General features: G+C 60.1%; 1 protein-coding gene across 6 annotated transcripts in view; it reads left to right on the top strand.

Moving 5' to 3' along the window:
- Positions 1-20045, top strand: part of LOC122378292 (rap guanine nucleotide exchange factor 1-like) — a 55580-nt gene that overhangs the window by 9474 nt on the left and 26061 nt on the right. Inside the window, exon 1 of one of the 6 annotated variants that reach the window (XM_043359177.1) lies at positions 19533-19690. The exons of the other annotated variants lie outside the window; for them this stretch is intronic. The gene's annotated coding sequence lies outside the window, so the exon portion shown is untranslated. Of the gene's footprint in view, positions 1-19532; positions 19691-20045 lie in introns of those variants that run through there. 6 annotated transcript variants of the gene reach the window in all.

Raw genomic sequence — 20045 nt, forward strand, 5'->3', positions numbered from 1 at the left:
GGCTGCATTCCTGACAAGGCTGCGTCGGGCGCCGGCCGTGACTCGCCACCTGGCGCTGCGCCTCCCGCCCTCCTCTGCCTCTCGCATCACCTCCTCTCCGCGCCTCCCGCCCTCCTCTGTCCCTCTCCTCTCCTCTCAGCTCACCTCTCCGCGCCTCCCGCTGCCGCCGGACCTCCAGGAGCACGCGGCGCGGTGCCGGGCGGCCGCTACTTCCGTGCGTGCCCCGCCGGTCCCCGGGGGCCGGCGGCTGATACGATCTTCGTGCCGGAAACTTGTTCGATTCCAGGGACAGGTCGTGTCCGTGGTGTGTCCCGTGGGACTGCGCCGCGGTGGCCCCGGCCGGCCGACCGCCGACAGGCGTTTTCCTGGTCTCCGGTGTTCAGTAATGGCTGCTCTGTGCCGCCAGCTCTCGTTGTCGTTCTGTTTGAGCGCGCTCGTTGTTCAAAAATTGTCTTGCTTGTTTCCTGTTTGCGTCTACTGCAACCGCATTTTGAACGACTCCCAAGGGCATGGTCACTGGTCAGCTTCGGCGTAATCAGATGATAAATGTCCGTTTTGAGGGTTATGCTGTCACATTTTTCAGCTTTATACGCCCTAAATACTGAATAGGCTGGCTAACATGGTGCCGTAAATGGAACCGCCTGATAAACACCTTTAGTGCCTTGCCCGTCATATTTCCAAACAAGGGCAGATATAGACTATATAATGCCGAACGGATGTCGCTATCCCGCTCGGGCTGTTCCGATGCCGGCCCCTGCTCGATCACTCTCATTTCTTATTGCTGCTGGCCGGGGCGGCGGCCGCGGACCAGCGTCAACTCTGGTCCGGACGGCGTGGTCACCCCGAGCTGATAGCCTGTTTCCGGGTCCATGGTCGCCGGCCGGCCCGGGCTGGCCCACGGTGCTTTCCTGGTGGTGGCCGCGGCCTCCGGCTCCGTTTTCCCCGCACGCTGCGCCCGCCGGCGCCGGCCCCGTGAGCCTGGCGGCGCTCTCCGCTCCAGCAGCTGGGCAGGCGTCATCTGCCGCGCGCTGGCGCCGCCGTGACTTTCTCGGCGCGTTCGACTCCGATCGGCACACATGGCAGACGGACCGCGGCGGCCCGCCGGCTGCACGGCGCTGCTGCTCAGCCCTCGGCGGTGTGCCCCGACAGGATGGGGAGGGGGCGTGGGAGGACCAGCAGGCTGCAGAGCGACGGTGGGTGTCGGGGTGGGGCCACCGTCAATGCAGTACTTATGGGCTGTACAGACACCCATACAGCAGATGTAACGGGTTGCATGGTGGGCTGGTGCATAAACCGACAGTTTTTGTCAGTAATACCGGCTCGATTTAGGCCTCTCTGTGTGGGCCATGTGTTGCGCTTCCCACGAATCCAGCCAACTGTGTGAGATGAGCTATTCACTGCCGACATAACGGCATCCTTTCACGTGGCATTGATAGCGTGATATCGGTAAAATCTCCCGCACAGCCATCCCGGCAGCAGTTGTGTGGCTGCCTGCTTCCCTCGCCGGCTGTGTGCCTCTGCGGCGTGACCGGGTCACGTGGCGTGACGGCCCCGCTGACCCGGTGACCTCCACCGAGTCACGGTGCGTCACGCGTGACACGACCGAATCACGGTGTCACGTCTCGCCTGTCGACCACCTCCCCGCCGTCCCTGGACCCCCAGCTCGTCTATCTCAGCGGTGAGTGGCGGAAACGGCTCCCGGTCCGCGGAAACCCCGACCCACCACTGGCTGCGCGTCGTCTCGCCGGCAGAATGGCGACGACGTCACGGGTGGCTCAGTAGCTTTGAGGCGGCGTGGGGCGACGCTTCCTCGCCGGGACGGCGACAGAGATGTGATACAGGAGGGGCTCAATGAAACGTGCGCGCCTATAAGCAAGGCAAGGCAGAGCCGCTTTGGCGCGGCTCTGTTATGGACGTTGGAACCGTGAAGGCTCTCAGCTAATCCGTGTCAGTTGTTAGTGAATGTGTGACGGCTGTAGACGTGCCGTGAAGGGTGCTTGAAGTGCCGTGACAGTATGAATCTGTGACGACAGTTGGTGAATTTGAGACGATGTGCTTTCGGTCTGTGACATTTGTTAGTAGACCGGGTTGCGAAAGTCGTGGGTGATTTCGTGTAAGGCGTCTCCATTAGATTCGTTACGTTATAGCCCGCCAGCAGTGTAGTTGCGATTCCTGGTCTGGTAGATTCGAGGATTTGTATCGTATTTCAGAAATTTCTAGCTGATCTTCAATACTTTTTCTTCTTCTCACATACCACCCCAGTGATCCGGCGGTGCCCAAGTGCGATTGAATCCCTCATTTGCACTCCCTGCAGATACGAAGACCAAAACGTCAGCCGTCAGCCTGTGTTGAGCAGCTCGTCACGGTGTGTGTGCGTGGCACCGCTGGCGGCCGGTGCGGCGCGGTGCGGTGTGCCGGCGGCAGCGGAGGACCGCAGCACGGCTCAGCGCGCGCCCGTGACCACTGTCGGCGTACAAACGGCCGCGTGGTTCGCGCCGCTCCCGCCCGTTATGGCCGCCTTGCTCGTGCCGCGAAACGGACGGACGTGTGCCGACACCTGCTCGTGCGGCTTGCTCGCACACTTTTATAGGAGCAGCGCTGATAAACTGCACTGTATTCGTTTGACTGAAACAATGCTGAAAAATCGCGGTACAATTGGATGGGCTTTCAAGAAGGCTAACCAGTGAAACTTGTCGGAATTATTTCCAAGCTTGCATTGCCGAAATGCCGGTCATTTGCTCCTTTGCTCTGCCACTGGTCAGTAAAGCGTTGCGGCTGATGGTTGCTCCGGCTGGAGGGCGGTGGTGTGTATCGGTCGCTCTCCGCGGACTCTGTACGTTCCTCGGTCCCTGGCGCTGGCGGTGGTCGGCGAACGGCCTGCCGACCGTTCCTCGGTGAGCGGCGTGTGGCCAACACGCGACCGGCGCCGCGTGCCGGCTGTCGCGGCCAACGGTGCCGGTACCTGCGGTCGGCGCCGCGCCGGACCGTGCTCCGACCGACGGCCATATGTCGGCACCGCCCAGCGACGGCCGGCCGTGAGCTATGTCCTGTCCCGCGGCCGGGCCGCCGGCGACACGGCTCTGACGTCACGGCACTGACCGCCGCCGGCCGACTGTCGCCGGCTGTCACTGTCACCCGTTACAGCCACCTGTCACCGCTGCCGGCCCTGTCAACACCGCCCGTGGCCGCAGCGCTGCTGTCGATCGGACACGTTTCAGACCCGGGAGATCATGCGCATTGCACATGGTGGCACAATCTGAGGCACGTGCTTCCCCTGGCTCGGCTCTCTGAATTCATCTATGTAGAAGCCTTCGGCGTGACGAGCACCTCGCCGTATGTGTTTTTAAGCACGAGCAATTGCCCTAGCGCTTCAAGCCGGTTGATATCCCACATCAATAGCCTGTTTCATAAAGAAACGAGCGTCACCTTCACTGAATTTCAGTTGCCGTCAGCTAAGGCTGACCGCCGTCCGTCAGCCCCTGCCTCCAGAGCCCGAGTCTGGCCGTGTGGGCCGCTACCTACTGCTGTCAGCCGGCGCGGCGGCCCTGGCGCTCCTCGGCCGCCCTCTGTCTTGGCCGCTGCACTGCATGGCCGCTCGGCCCCGCTGCCCCTCTCGGGTGCTCCCTCGAACCGTTATGACGCTGACTGATGATGAAAAGCTCGCCGCCGATCGTCCTTGGCACGCGCCGACCTCCGTACGCCACGGCACGGAGGTGGTGGGGAACAAGGAACCCGGTCGGAAGAGGGCAGACCCCTATCGATACCGACCCCGACACCTTGCGAGCCGGGGGCGCTCGTCTTATGGTTTGAGCTTGTCTGATCTGCAGAGACTGGCGAGAAGGGGGAGAATGGTGTTCCCTTGCAGTCTGACGGAGATGATTAGCTCTTTGCTGATCTGCCCAAGATTGATCTTCTGCCGTTTGTCGACTCGAAGGAAATGGTTAGTTTTGTTCGTTCCTGCAGCTCCTGTCATTCTCACTCGCTTCCCGTTCGCTGCACTCAACTCCACACTGACCCCGTTTGCCGGCTGCTAACCGCTTCTGATGATTGTTGATCTGTCTGCCAACCGCCCTGGTGCTGACCTCACTGACCCGCCAACCTTGCACTGGTTACCAGCGTTTGACCGCAAGCGCCCTGGGTGGGCCACTTCGCGGTCGTGTCTATCACCCAGGATGGGACCATTGAGATCTTACATGCAGGTTTAATTGTGCAAGTAGGAATTGACTAGGATTGTGTGTATATTCGGGTGTTTATGCGATACTGCTCGCACGTTTTTTTTTATGTCAAGGCCAGGACGGTGCGTGATAGCTTCTGTGAGTGTGTGACGTGAGGGTTACCTACGTTTTGGCAATCGCCAGCGGTTCTGTGACGCTACGGCTTACGGAATATGTGACGGTCATTTGACGAGTTTGGCTTAGGGCACCTGACACCCCATGATGGTCACATGGCGGTCCTGTGACGGTCGTGTGACCGAATTGTGACGCTGTTGTGGTATTCTCACCCGTAAATCACCGTCTGTGCCCGATCACATGGACCAAATGACCCAGGCCGCTGCTGGCACTGGCAGGGTTCACGAGTACCTCCGCGCCGGCCTCTCTCGGTTTCCGGATGCCTTCTTAGTCAGCTCTGTACCCGGATTTCTGAGACGCCCGCAGCTCCTGAAGTCGCTGTGTCTTCTGTGTAGACTGGCGGCTTCCTTGACTGCCGAGTGCCTCAGGGCTCTGTATTCTCCCAAAATCTAGGGATCCCGGACCTGGCACCAGTTAAATTGTTTTATGGCTTCCATGCGTTCCGCGTTTGCTATCAAAATATGCATGAGTTTCGTCAGCTTTGAACCTCATTGAAGCGCCTTCCTGGTTTCATCAGCAGCTCATTGTCAGATGGAGTTTTCCAGTGCTTTTAACTTCTTCCTCAAGCCTCATAGGGTGAAGGAACTGCTGAAAATACTTGACTAAATAACGGTATAAAACTTGAACAATCGAGCTCTATGTAAAAATATTCCATGTATCTAAGTAACTAGCATTGTCGGATTAGCAAAAAGATTCCCTCATGCGCTCACTCTGACTCCGTTTATGGCGTTGCGTGAAGGCTCTGCCATGCCATTCGCCAGCACTGTGCGACGTGCGTATTAGCGTGAAGCGCAGGCATCTGGGTGATCAGCTGAGTGATCAGTGACGTCACGAGGACGGCCAGTCACCGGCTGGGCGGTGCAAGGCGGCGGTCAGTGGGCAGCTGGTTCGCTGAACCGCGGTCCGAAGGCCGCCGGCCGCTGACGCCCCTCGGAGAACTGTCCCAGTCAGCTGAGCCGCCGCCGTGACTGACAGCTGATCTGACGTCACAAGGGGTACATATTCGGATCGCCGTGTGTGGAGCTGCGGCAGCGCGTATAGCGGTTCACGGCCGACGTATGGTGCAGCTGCTGCGACCGTGAGCGATCGGCCGGCTATGCGGGCGACCTCGGGCGGCCAACGGTCCCGATAGGATACCCTATCGCTGATTAGTGCGCGTTCCACTCGTTCGCTCCATCATTGCTTACGAACCTCACCTTTTGGCTGTTAAAGGCCGTACGTTCCCGTCGCGTGTGCTCATCCTCCTTGCGGGCGTCTTACCATAACCGCCGCCCGCAGCAAACACGCTAAGGGAAACGACGACAGGAGAGGTAGGATTTAGGTCAAAAGGGGGGAAGCTGGGGATGGCGGGCGGGGAAATGATGACCATTTTCACTCTACGTCCGTCACCATGGCCGTCGCTGCTCACACTGGTCAGCCCCCTCCCGTCACCGTCTCCCGCGCCCGTCCCTCGTAAACATCGTTCACTCGCTATCCCTACGCACACACCGCCCTCCCCTCTTCCCGCCCCCTCCCATCCCCACTGCGCCCAAACTGACAGTGTCCCCCCTCACACCTGCATACAGTGCCACTATCTCCGTCTCACGTGTCGCCCTGTAGCTATCTCGTGTCGCGCCACTAATCCCACAATAGGATACCCTATCGCTGATTAGTGCGCGTTCCACTCGTTCGCTCCATCATTGCTTACGAACCTCACCTTTTGGCTGTTAAAGGCCGTACGTTCCCGTCGCGTGTGCTCATCCTCCTTGCGGGCGTCTTACCATAACCGCCAAACACGCCAACAGGACATAATGGAATGTTTATCTGGAATGTATATGCTAGACACAAGTTAACATGTACGATCACACATCCAACAGTAACAAACATGCACGCGGTATGCGATGCCCGGCAGTTATAACCGAAACCCTGTCAGTACGTGGGCGCTGCCCACCGGGTCGCGCAAGTACGCCGCCATGCTCTCCGGCAGCACGGCCGGGAGGGTCGCGGCGTGGGGCCGTAGCTGCCGGAACCGCGCCTCGTCATTTCGGCTCAGGGCATCTGCCGCGCCGTTCTCCTTGGTTGGAATGTACGCTATCTCTAAAATGAAACCCCGGAGCGCCGTCCAAAAAAGCAGCTGTCGCAGCAGCGCCATGATAGTCGGACTGCCCGACCAGCCCCTCCCCCAAACTCCTACGACCCCCATGTTGTCTGACCATACTCGGACTCGTCGGCCAGTCCAGCAGTGGCCCCAGAGTAGGCACGCACCTACAACAGGGAGAAGCTCCAGCCAAGTCATGGACGGTGCTGTCGCGTCCTTGATTTCCGCCGGCCACTCCATCGCCCACCACTCGCGGCCGAACCACGCCCCCATGCCCCAACGAGAGCTATCTGTGCACAGAGTGATGCCGGGGGCCGTTTCCGTGACCGACGGAACCAACGGGAAGGTGCCGTTCCACAGGGGCAAAAAAGTCGCCCACCACTGCATGTCCGCACGCACCGCCGCAGTAATCCGCACCCTCCTATGCAGGCCACTCACGGAGTGAGCCGCGTCCAGCAAACGCCGGGTGAACGCGCGTCCCGGCGGCACACACTTGCTGGCGTGCACCAGGCGCCCGACCAGAGAGAGCAGGTCCCTCTGCGTGCACTTTTTCCGTCCGGTCATTGACCCCAAAGTTTCGCGCAAGTCGGCCAACTTCTGATCAGGTAGCGCCACTGACATTGTCGTAGTGTCCAACACAACACCCAGAAGCTCGAGTCGCGTAGAAGGAGGGAAACATTTGCCCGCGGCCAGGGGAACACCCACTTCCGTACATATCGCTTTTAGTCGGTCGTACACGACTGCTGCGCTATCTGTGCCTGGAGGGCCCACACCGAAAAAATCATCCAAATAATGCCGAACAAACACCCCCGCTGTGCCACCTTGAAACAGCACTTGTAAACAATCAGCAAAATCGTTAAAAATCCTCGGACTACTGCGACCACCGAATGGCAGACAAACCTGATAGTAAAACTGTCCCAACCAGCAGAAACCCAAAAGGTGCCACTGGTCGGGCCGAACCGGTATGAGTTTGAAAGCATTCTGCACGTCTGCTTTAAAGAGAAGCGCCCCAGCGCCGCCCACCGCATAAATCAACTGTATGGCCTCATCAATTGAAGTGTACAACACTCGGAACTGGTCAGGGTCTATGCCATCATTCACTGCACCACCAGCTGGCTGGGACAAGTCCAGTATAAGTCTGACGTCCCCATTATGTTTATCTCTGGCACTGAGAGCGTTTATCACCAACCCGGGCAGCGGCGGAAAGTCAAAAGGCCCCTTGGTATGACCGGCCTTCACCTCCTTATCAATGGCCTTGGACACACCGTCTACGCGCAGCATGGCGGACCTGTTATTGTCCACTCGATGTCCGCCCCCGGCACCACGGAAACCGATATCGGCCCCTTCGCGAAACCGCCGCACCACTAACTCTTTGTCCTCCAGGCTAATAGAGTCACAATCGGCGAGCAAACACTCGAGTCTATTTACACGAACGCCGGTGTCAGCCGGACCCGTCTCCGCACCTGCTTGTCTCGCATCACTGCGTGCCGGCTCAGCGGGGTCCCAGTCCCCGGGCCGCCGGGCCTCCACTGTACCGCGCCCCGCCGGCTGCGACTCCGCCGACCCACCGGGCCCCACGGCCGCGACCGGCCGCCGCCAGTCCGTGGAATTGTGTGGCATGTTCTGATGAATGGCACCAGCGGCACGGTAGGTGATAGCGGCCGTTCTTGCAGGGCCAGGAGCAGGCATTGTGTCGGGCGTGCAGAAAGCACAATTGGTCCTGCTGCGTGCGACTGCCACCCTCACCCGTCGTGAGTCGGCCAGCGCCGACCGCCGCGGGTGTGACAAACTGGTCCAGGTCCAGCGCCGTCAGATAGTCGCCCGGCCGCCGCGCCATAGCTTGGCGTGCCCGACTATCCATCGCCTGCACCTCCCGCAGGCTCCGCCCCACACAGCGGCTGAGAAGCCAGGCCAGGTAGCTTGTGACCTGCAATCCACACTGCGGGAAGTGGAACGTCGTGTGTGTCAGCAGGGCAGCCACGCGGCTCACGTACTCCAATACGGTGCCCGGAGTCCCCTCCGCGGCGTTTGCGGCGTCGGCGACCGCGACGAACCGCCGCCTGTTGCGCAGTCGCCGCTCCGCCCGAGCCGTGACGGACGGCAGGCGCAGGTCCGCGGGTGCTGCAGCGACCTGAGAACGGACCGGGGCCGCCCGAAGCTCCTGCCGCCTGTCAACCCCGTCGTCTTCCTCTGATGACGAATCAAGTGAGGAGGATCGGTCCCGGCGGCGCCCTCGCCGCGGCGTACTCTCACCGCTGCTGGATCGGCGCCGCCGCCGCCTGTTGTGGGTGATGGTCCGCCCGTGACCCGATGTCGGCGCCGGAGGCCTCCTGTCGCCGCCTGTCGGGGTCATGCGATCCTGCTCCAACCGGCTGAGTCTCTGGCCGAACGCAGGCATCGCCACCGGCTCGCCCCAGCCATGAGCCGCCATGCCTCCGGAGAGATGCCACGGCTCGGGCCCGTCCGGCGCGCGTCCAACCGGCGCGTGCCCAGCCGCCGCGTGTCCAGCCGGCGCGCGTCCAGCCGGCGCGTGTCCAGCCGGCGCGTGTCCAGCCGGCGCGCGGTCGCCCGGCGGTGGCCCGCCCGGCCCGTGGGTGGTCTGGTGCGGTGGTGCCTGACCCGCCCCGCCAGTCCGGTCGACGAGCCTCGGTGGAGCGCCAGCCGTCATCTGTGGCGCGCCAAATGGTGGTTGGTAGCTACTGTCGGCTCCAACTCCTCCTGGGACTGGGACCCATTGGCTACCGGTCTGCAGTGCCGCCACGTGGTGGCCCGACCCGTACTGCCCGGCGGCGGGCCCTGGTCCCGGCGGTCCCAAGCCCGCCGGGTCGTGGGGCCACCAGGCGCTGCCAGCCGTCTGTTGTAGAGCAGCTGCCGGTGGGGCCCAGCTGCTCGGTGCCCTGTTGTTACCGGCCACAGGCGGTCCGTGTGGGTGCACCGGCGCCGCGCTTCCCGGCTGGACGCCGTCGAGCTCAGCGCGTAGACGTGCGTCGATGCGAGCTTGCTCGTCGCTGGCCCCGCTGAGCGGTCGAATGTCTGTGTGAACAAAGAGCACAATCGTCAGCGAACCGTCGTCTCGTGTCCCTGGGACTTGCCACTTGCCCTACACCGCTCGGCGGGTCGATTTTGCCAATTAACACCTCGCGACGGCCAGTAGCGCCGCCGTCACAGTGTGCCGCTGTCCCCGCACGTAGCCCTCATAGGCTCCGCTACGCCAGCGTCCGAGCCGCTGCAGCACGTCGTCCCCGACGCCCGCTGCCGCCGCGGTGGTAACCAGGCCTATGCGCAGTGAGTGCGATGAGAAACCAGGTCCCAGGGCTTGTCGAAGCAGACTGTTAAGCCGCCGCCGTGTGAGTGGCGCCCCCGACTCCAGCCGGAACAGAGCAGAGCTAGCCGACCTTGTCCCGTCATGAGCCTGGCAAAAATACCACAAGGCTCTCACCGGACAAGTAGATGTGTCGGTGGCCGGCAAGTCGATGTACACCGCGGGACCATGCTGCCGGTTCTTCTGAATAGCGACACGGATACGGCACCCGGTCGCGGTAAACAGCACGTCCTCCCGGCGCGCACCACGCCCCAGGCCGGTGACCAGGTATTCACTGCTGCGCAGGCCACCATAAAACCCCAGCGTGCACGCCGCCCACACGCATCGCTGGTCCCATGGAGACGCCAGTGTCGCCGCCAGCCGTATTTTCAACCGGCGTAAATGTTGCACGGTGAGCGCATGACGCGCACGCACGGCCGGCTGCGCGCCTCGCGGCTCAAAGCCCCTTAATGCCGCTGTGACGTAAGGCGGCAGGGCATCGGCCATCGGCCAGCCAGATTGAAGGTGCAGGCGTCGGACCGCGGCGAGATACTGTCGCGCGCTGGCCAACGATAAACCCATCAGTCGCATATGTCCCACAAAAAACGTGAGTGTGGCTTCCGTCGCCGGCACGACACTCAAGCCGTACCGCTCACAAAACTCAATGAAACACGTCTGCCCCGTCCGGTACGCCCTGCGTGTGCCCGGTGCAATGCTGTTGCGCAGCAGGGCCTGCGTGACGTTAAGTAACTGGTAGTCGCCTTCGCACGGGTGTCCACCGCCACGCGGAAAACCCGGACATTCACTGCCCATGCTGGACCAATGTCACTGTCACCCAGCGAGCACTGTCACCGCTAGCCGCACACTGCCCTGATTTCACATGCGCCCGGCGCCCCGCCCTCCGCACCCCTCCCCATCTCGCCCTCCCCCCTCCCCCTCCCCCCGGTATCCGACCTCTGCGTGCGTGTCTCCCCACCCTCCCCTCCCCGGCAACGGCCGTCCTCGTGTAACCGAACCCGGGTGTTGGTGGCCAGAGTGCCCACTCGGCGCCTGTGTAAACACTTCCCCGGTCTAATTCCCGGCGCCCCGGGCCGCACAGCTGTGCGCCACCTCCCCAACACAGCCGGCCGCCTGCTAGCGAGTGGGACGCGGTGCTGCTGCCGCTCCGCTGATCGTTACCTGCGACAGCCCCGTGACATGCCCTTATTGGACTGCTGAGCGAGTTTACATCACACCACCACTCCGACCCAACTCACCCAAGGTACGATGCTGGTGGGTAACGTTTAACAGAGCCAGGCGCCCTTCCTTCTCGGCCTGAGCGCAGCAGCATACCAGGCCAGCTCTGGATACGATTCCCTCGGCCACACATGTACATACATGCTGTTGCTACCGGGTAACAGGGCCAGGCGCCCTTCCTTCTCAACCTGAGCGCAGCAGCATACCAGGCAAGTCCCGGATACGAGTCCCTCGGCCACACGGCTACCGGGTAAGAGCCAGGCGCCCTTCCTTCTCAGCCTGAGCGCAGCAGCATACCAGGCAAGCCACTCTTCCCTCTCAACCTGAGCGCAGCAGCATACCAGGCAAGCCACTCTTCCCTCTCAACCTGAGCGCAGCAGCATACCAGGCAAGCTGTGAATATTTCTTTGTCTATAGACGGAAGTCTCGGCTCGGCCCGAGCGCCCACACACATGCACCACGCCGGTTACCAACCTCGCCCCCACTCTCTCTCTCTCTCTCTCTCTCTCTCTCTCTCTCTCTCTCTCTCTCTCTCTCTCTCTCTCTCTCTCTCTCTCTCTCTCTCTCTCTCTCCCATTCCCTCTCTATCTCCATCAAAACCAGGCCTCTCGTGTGCCTTCGCACTGCCCCGTACCTTGGCTCCGACGCGTCGACAACAGGCCGACATACACGCACATCATACTGAGGGAAACCACTGCCGACGTCAGTCGCACCCACCTGTCATGTCGCTGCAGTCGGTGATGCGGCAAACCTCAGCGTGCACGCAGCTACACGCTTGTAGTAAGGCGCCCGCTAGTGCTATAAGGTCACGGCCACACCTCAGGTATCGGGCGCTGTCACCAACCCACCATCACTGTCACCATAAATAGTTATCAGCACGAACACCAAATGATGACCATTTTCACTCTACGTCCGTCACCATGGCCGTCGCTGCTCACACTGGTCAGCCCCCTCCCGTCACCGTCTCCCGCGCCCGTCCCTCGTAAACATCGTTCACTCGCTATCCCTACGCACACACCGCCCTCCCCTCTTCCCGCCCCCTCCCATCCCCACTGCGCCCAAACTGACAGTGTCCCCCCTCACACCTGCATACAGTGCCACTATCTCCGTCTCACGTGTCGCCCTGTAGCTATCTCGTGTCGCGCCACTAATCCCACAGTAGTGCGCGTGCCGTGCTGCATACGTCACTTCGATTGATGGCCTCAGCACTCATCAGGGGTGGTCACGGGGGATATGGAGCGGGGGTACAGCGGGTGTAAACTGAAGCAAATGAACCTCTGTAGGGGTCTTGTGTCATGTACGGGAGGCTTGGCGGTGTAGACGATACCTCGAGCACAGAGCGTCGATTGTTGAACTGATAACGGCCTGAGAGTTGATATCATTTACCTGGTGACTCAGTGATCATAGCAGAAAAAAACCGACACAATCTGTTCCTTTGTGTGGGCTTGTTGCTGCCGCCGGTGCGTACGGCAGAGTTAGGCATGTGTCGTCGGTTGAACCCGCGCCAGCGTGCAGAGGACGGTCGGCTCTGGATAGTGTTCTGTTTGGACTGTGGACACTGTCCGATTGGTTTGTTGATGGCTGACTCGGTGCGATAACCCGGTTTCGGCCTGTCAGAGTCGATGAGGCCTGTAAGTGTGCCTTGTTGTGGGCTGCGCTCCCATCAGTGGTGATCGATTTCACCGTCCATTGGGAGCGCTCGGCGATTGTTTCTCGGCTGGTCGCCGCCGTCTCGGGGCGTCCGGTGGGCGGCTGTGGTCAGGGCAGGTGTCACTACCGCCGAACCGTGCCGTCATTCAGCCACTGACTGGTTCCGGACGAGTCGTGACAGCGGGAGAGCTCCAACAGCACCAGTGTACTAAATAGAGTGATCAGTGGGGACTACCTCCATTACACAGGCCACTGACCCGTGCAACCAAAAGCACCTTGGATCGCTGAGTGTCCTGCGAGGGACACACGCTTCCACGCCTCTTCCCCGTGACCCTGTCCGCGCCCCTGGCCGGCGCCGTCTCCGCCCTGTTTCTGACTGACCAGTGACCGTCGCCTCTGCGACCCAGCCGGCCTCTGCCCCGTCCCGCCGCCCTCCCGACCGGGTCCGGTCCGGTCGGCCGGCCCGCTGACCCGCTGACAATTGAGCCGTGACGGGGACGTGACGCGTGACACGTGACACGCCACTGACCCGGTTGGCTACAGAGCGGAACGGGGGCACCGCTCGGAGACAGGGCACTGCGCTCAGGGTACAGTCCCGGCACCCTGTTCACAGGACTAGTGCTATACGCCTCTAAACTTAACCCGTGTTGTGTTGCAAATCGGTCCCGGTATGAATCAGGCTGCTCCTAATCTCAACTGTGAATTGCTCCTCATCTTGTATTAGTTTTTGCAATGTTTTACATTTCGCTAAGATTGGCGTTTGTTTATGAGTGGTAGATATTGAAGCGAAAACTCTTATCAGCACTGGAAGGCGGATAAGACGCACTGGAAGGCAGGCACGACAGAGATGGTGGTTGAGGCAATTCAGGCTCAATCGTTTCCTGATTCTTGTATTAGGCAATGACTCATTACGGTTGACCATTTCCAATGAGCCACCTTATTAGCCACCAGACGTCACTCGACAAGTGACCACAGCAGGAACACTGTCCTTCCTTCCAATGGCCGGCGCTAGATCTCAAACGTCATCACCAAAGTCTCATTTTCCTGCGGTACCAGCTCAGCAGCCCGCTGAACTGCTGCCATAGCCCTGCGCGCCGCAGCCAGTGCCATCTGTCTACTATCGGGTGACCCCCCGGCTGCCCTGTGGCCCGGAACAGGACACTACCGCCGGTCGTCGGTCCTGTCTGTCCGCCCGCCGGGTGACCTCGCTCGGTCGTTGTCGCCCCCGCCGGCCTGTCCCGCCGACTGACCTCGCGGGGCCGTTGCACGGTGCCTGCGGCGCTGCAGGCCGCCCCGGCTAGTGGTGCGTCTGTGTCTGTGCGTCGGCCGGGGTACGGGGTCCGTCCCAGACCGCGCCGTCTGTACGGGAAGTACCGAGAAGGACTGTGATTCACGGCGCTGGGGTTGTGCCGGGAGACACGGGGACTGGTCCGGGTCAGGGTGGCTATACCTAAATCGGGACCCAGAGGATGTTCGAGTGCAATCATGGGGCTATGACGGGGCTGCACGGGTTGGGACGGATGTTGTGACAAACACAGTGCCGCTACACGCAAGGAGGGACGACTTGAGGATGCCGGATTGACTCAAACTTTGGTCTATTGCTGATCAGACAATTACGGCTTTAGCGTTAGTTTACAACTCGGTGGGAGCCTTACAACCTGTTGGTTTGGGAAGCTTCTTTCTTCATGGTCGAGGGCTTTGACGTCCATTTTACGCTTCTATTTTAATCTAGTTTTCCGCAGGGATTTGAATCCTCTTACGAATTCGTTCCGTCTGTTAGGTGCACTCGGAGGTGTCGCCCAGGCTCGCCTTTGAACCTGTCCGTTGGGTCCACCATTGAGACTGTCCACCTGTCCCCGATGTATAGATCGGATCAAGGACGTGTCCTTTTCCAGATGGCATGACAGAATTTGTCAAGGCTGTCTAGTGTCTCGTGTCGACCGATGACGACTTCGATCGGCTGCTGCTCATTCATTATCACTGTTACCTAAACAAAGTCACATTCTGATCGATCCTCCCGTGCCAATCTGTAGGAGAAAGGCCATCCTTATCTGACGGTCGGGCGCGTCGGCGTCGGGAAACTGGCTGCCCGCCGAGTCGCGGACGACTTCCGCCGTCACCTGGCCGAGAAACGAGCCAATTATTTTCACCTCATCTGATTTCCACTATTGATAAACATGTGCGCGCCGGCCGGCTCGTGTCGGTGCCGGCGGCTGGGCGGGGGAGCGCCGGGTCGGCCGACCTCGCCCTCTCCCTGTCATCGGCGGCCGGCGTATGATGGAGCTGCCCTCCCGTGCCGGCGGCTACGCTACACGGCACCGACACAGTCTCGGGTAATATTGCTGAGCTGCGCTCTCCTGCCGGAGGCTGCACTGCGCTGCCGGAGCAGCCGCCGCCCATGAGTGGAGCAGCGTGGAGCTATCCCTGCTGCCAGTGGTCACTGGTGCTGGCCTTTCGGGCCGCCACGCCTCGCTGCACCGCCCAGGTCATCCGTGTCTGAAGGTTCACTACATGAGATCACCACCTCCGCTGGCTCTCTCTGATGTCACCAATCACACAGTCCATGCATTATCGTGGCTGGTCAGGCCGTGCCAGCGCGCTGTGCTCGGCGAACGCTAGTTCTTCCTGTTCACGGCTATGGAACGCACGGCCAACCCGTGGTAGCTCACTGATTGTGGCGACATCTATGTCGTCGCGCCGCTCTGCGCTGGAGACTGGATGGCGGTGCAGGCTGGTTGCATCGCGCTTGCGACTTGTAGCTCGTTTCTAAAATACGAATGGCGGGCTCATATCCGTCATATCCCTTCTGCATTCGTGCCAGGCTATGACAGATGTGTGCTGCCACATATGGGACAGACGTGTGGACGGTCGTCTGTCGAAACGTCCCAGCTCAGTGGAGGAGCACCTGGTTGTTGCGGTGCTGCTGGCAGGTTATGTGGCGGTGCCGTAGGTGTTCGCTGGTCCATCTTGTTCTTGCGAAGGTCTGGTGAAAGACGTCCTGCTTTAACTAAGTATATTGGTGTTTTTTGGTTATGTCTCCTCGTTTTTTTTTTCGTTTCTTTTGTGTCCTAACTAGAGACACTGGCGGATCCAGACTTGCGTTTTGGGGGGGGGGCCAACTCATGCAGGAGCCAAACCTAGGGTACCCCCAAATCCTGTTTTCTCATCGGATTTAGGCCACTTATTTTTCGTCACAGCCCTGACACTATGAATATTTTTTTAAGCTAAAAATAAAAATATATAAATGGTAGCCCACCCGACCCATGCCTTTATATTACTTTGTAAACACTTACCATTGCTTTTGTCGACCAGTTAACCCGCTTCGAGTCAGTGCTTGGGTCCCTTTGCGGGCCGGGAGGTGGTAAAACGGGCGGTGGTCTAACTTGGCTCCTGGGCCAGGCACTGATTGAACTGTGCTTCATTATCGCTTGGGGGAGGGGGCAAACGGGCCACTTGAGGCCTCTGGGAAGGGGGCATGGCCCTAAATGCCCCCTCCCTGGATCCGCCAGTGTAAGAGACCATTGGAGCTGCAGTTGAGTACCTCAGACGTCAGGGTACGTCCTCAGATGTACAGGGTGTCCCAAAAGTTCGTTCTCACCTAAATTTTACGTTTTTAGTCTCTCTTGATTAAAGGCACGCTGAAATTGGTTCGTAATTGAGCTTACGTGGTTGCCATGGCTAGTAGAAATATGCTCCACAGTAGCTAATTTCTGTAGACAAAATAGTTTTTGTTAGAGAGCCCGCTTCCCACAGAGACGGCTAACGCCGCAACATAGAGGTCTCTGATACGGGTACGTCTCAGTATTTAGTCACCACGTGACCATTCGCGACGATTGAGGGTGATTGAGGCCTACCAGTCTGCAGCCAATGTCCATCGCTAACTGGATGCACAGTCAGCAAGTGACGCCGATGATTTGTCGGGAGTCAATCACTGCAAGTTTATCCTCTTTCCAGTCAGCCCTCAGGAGTGAGCCAAGTGGCCAAAACTGTGTGGCGCCAAAGTGGCCATCAAAAAGGTCAACGGGTTAGAAAGTTGGTAAGCAGACTTTTCAGGATGGATTACCAGCTGTTTAAGAGCGTTCTTTCGGGGTACATAACTCAAGGTGACTTAAGCTTTGCTTACCGGAGGGCACAAAACAGTCAAAAACGTCTTAAAATGGCCAAACATGAGTTTCGTTATGCCTTAGGCTAAACAAAACTAGAGGGCTGATGACATCAACCAGGTCATCTGGACTAACTAGTCCACGTTCGAGATGAAACACCCGTCCAAACCCGAAAACAACCCCATAAGGGCGAAGGAGGAGGCCTCCGTTTCGTCCCGTTGTGCTCCTATGCAAAAGGCCAGGGTCACTGTGTTGTGGGATTATAGGCTTTCTGGAGTTGACCAAGCTGCAAGTGGCAACCCAGAAACAGTTTTGGGAAGCAGAGTGCTTTTCCAAGAACATCTAGGAGGATTTTCAGCCCTGAAGCTGAACTCGAACCGCGAGTATGAACACAATTATAGAGGAGAAAATGGCATCCGGGAGGTCGTAGGCCCATCTTCAGGCAAGACAGTGCATCAGTGCACAGGTCAAGCAAAGCTTAAAAGCGGTGCAAGGAGACTGTGACAGGCGTTTGTGGCAAGATCACATGCCAGGCACTTCATCGGATCAAAATTTCATAAAAATTTGTTGGTTATGCTGAAATTGAGGCTCGTCGAAGCGTAGCGCTGTTCCAGCCTCGAGGAGCTCACGGCGCATGTCAAGTCAGTCTGGGTTAACTTAAAGCCTGCTATGCAGCCAAACATGCCGGTTGGCATGCCGCTGCATGTATTCATGTGTTTGCCTATTAAATGGGGAGCACATTGAGGGGTCATCAACATATCAAAACGCAATGTACTCTGTTTCACATGCAAACATAATGTGAGAACGAACTTTTGGGACACCCTGTATAGGACTCGCATGGAGACCTCTTATGCTATAGTGGACTGAAAGGACCCAAAGGAGCCTGTCTAGGGCTCCCGGAGATAGACGTGGGCCCTCAGAAGCCCGCCAGAGCCCCCAATGAGGGATAAGTGAGGGATACCAAGTGCCTGCAATTGCATATTGCATAAGCCATAACGCCATTACAAATCAATATAATATGTACCAGTGGCAGATCCAAGGGGGGCCACATGGGTCATGACCCCCCTTGGTGCCCGGGGGCACCACAGGCCTGTCAGGGGCACCACCGGCCTAGCAGGGGCACCACCAGCCCGCCAGGGGCACCACAGGCCTAACAAGGGCACCACGGGCCTGTGAGGGGCCCCACAGGCTTGTCAGGGGCACTCCAGGTCTGTCAGGGACGCCAGAGACCTGCCAGGGGCGCCGCCGGCCTCGCAGGGGCACCATGGGCCTGTCAGGGGCACCACAGTCCTGTCAGGGCCCAGGGGCACCAGCGGCCTAGCAGGGGCACCACAGGCCTGCCAGGGGCACCACCGGTCTAGCAGGGGCACCACCGGCCTCGCAGGGGCACCATGGGCCTGTCTGGGGCCCCACCGACCTCGCAGGGGCACCACCGGCCTCGCAGGCATCACGGCATCACGCAGGGGCACCTTGGGCCTGTCGGGGGCATCACGGGCCTGTTGGGGGCACTTTAGGCTTATCAGGGGCACCACAGTCCTGTCAGGTCCCAGGGGCATCAGCAGCCTAGCAGGGGCACCCTAGGCCCGCCAGAGGCACCACAGGCCTGCCAGGGTCCAGGGGCACCACAGACCTACCAAGGGCACCACGGGTCTGTCAGGGGCACCTCAGGCTCCCGTGCCCCCCCCCCCCCCCCCGGATCCGCCAGTGATGCCACACCACGCGAAACACCGCCAACTCCCAGCTACCACGCCTTAAACACGTGCCAACAAGTCTTTTTTGAAGGTCGACTCCACTCGCGTAACTTTTGACTGACCCTCACTGCTACCATATTGCTTCCATATACTGCTGTGGAAAGCTTTACTTCACCAAGTGGCTAAAAACCTCCATCAAGGTATATTTTCTTAGCAATTTTTCTTACGTTTTGGGGGGGGGGCCAAACAGGCCACTTTAGGCCTTTGGGGGGGGCCATGGCCCCCGTGGCCCCCCCCCCCTGGATCCGCCAGTGAGTCCTAACCCTACCCATGTTTTCTGCCGCGCTCCTTTGTGCTGACGGTGCGGGTTGTTCTCGCGGTGTCCGCCTCGCAGCCGTCTCTGTATTCTGTACTGTCCTGACGCGATGCTGTCCTGTTGGCTCGTTTCGGTGTTGCTGCGCTGTGTGCTTGGTGCTGGGCGCCAGTGGAACCGCGCCTGTCGTGCTCTGTGCTGTGTATCGGGCGGCGTGTGACAGACGGTGTCGGTCGTGCCGTGACCTGTTGCGCTGTCTTGGACTCTTGGATGAATGGTTGTGCCGCTGTGTTGTGTCCGACCATCATGTGGCCCGTCGTACTGCCGTGTTTTGCGCATGAGTCTGACGGTCGTCGCTACTGGTCGGACGGTTTTCGGCTGTGCCGTTGTGTTGTTTGTCTGACCGCCAGGCACCCCGTCGTACTGCCGTTGTGAAGTGTGTAGGTATATGCGTGTCTGCCGGTTGGTGTTGGTGTTGTGTCGTTGTGTTGTATCGGTTTGTCGGGTGTTGGTCGGGCGGCCGTTGTGCTGTGTCGGTCGCTCGGCGCCGCTGGTGTTGTGTCGTCGGGTGTCGGTCGGTCGCGCCCCGCGGCCGCCTCTCATCTCACCACAGCCCAGCGGTGGGCGGGCCGGCCCGGGCCAGGGGCCGACTATTTCGGGGGTGTGGCTCCCCCGCTCTGCCGCGCTGCGCCGCCGCTCTGCCCGCCGCCCGGCTGGGCCAATGGCGGCGGGGCGTGACTCAGCGGGCCGCCGCGCCGGGCCACGGCGGGCCGCCGCCGCCGCCGCGCCAGTCCAGTGCGAGCTGCGGCGGTGACGCGCTGCTGCTGTCTGTCCGAACCCCGCGAGCCGAGACGGCACGCCCTGTGTGAGCTGGCTGTGTCAGCAGTGGTTTGTGTGTTTGGTGTTGTGGGGCCTATCGGCGCCCAGTGGACGGTGTCTGTGTGTGATTTGTGAGGAGTGCCAGCGACAGGTCAGTAGTTACGGTGTGGTGAGGCGATAGTAGCCGGGCACGCTGCAGTACGATGGGGTGATAGCGTCGGGGGACGGGGCTGTGCACTGCTGTTTGGAGGGTGGGTGCGGCGCTGTGGTGTCGAAACACCCAGGAAAGTACGGGTGTCTGCAGTGTGTACTTTTAGGGAGTAGAAGCGATAGCCCCTTTGTTGTCCGTGGGTGAATCCCCGCCCCTCCCGTGCCGTCGGACCGCTCCACCCGTGCCGGTCACGGACTCACGGGGCTGCCCCGCTCTGTGTCACTGGGTCCACGCCCCGTGCCGTCGGACCGCTCCACCCGTGCCGGTCACGGACTCACGGGGCTGCCCCGCTCTG

Source organism: Amphibalanus amphitrite, unplaced genomic scaffold (genome assembly GCF_019059575.1).
Source record: "Amphibalanus amphitrite isolate SeventyFive unplaced genomic scaffold, NRLGWU_Aamphi_draft 000057F_arrow, whole genome shotgun sequence".
NCBI lineage: Eukaryota > Metazoa > Arthropoda > Thecostraca > Balanomorpha > Balanidae > Amphibalanus > Amphibalanus amphitrite.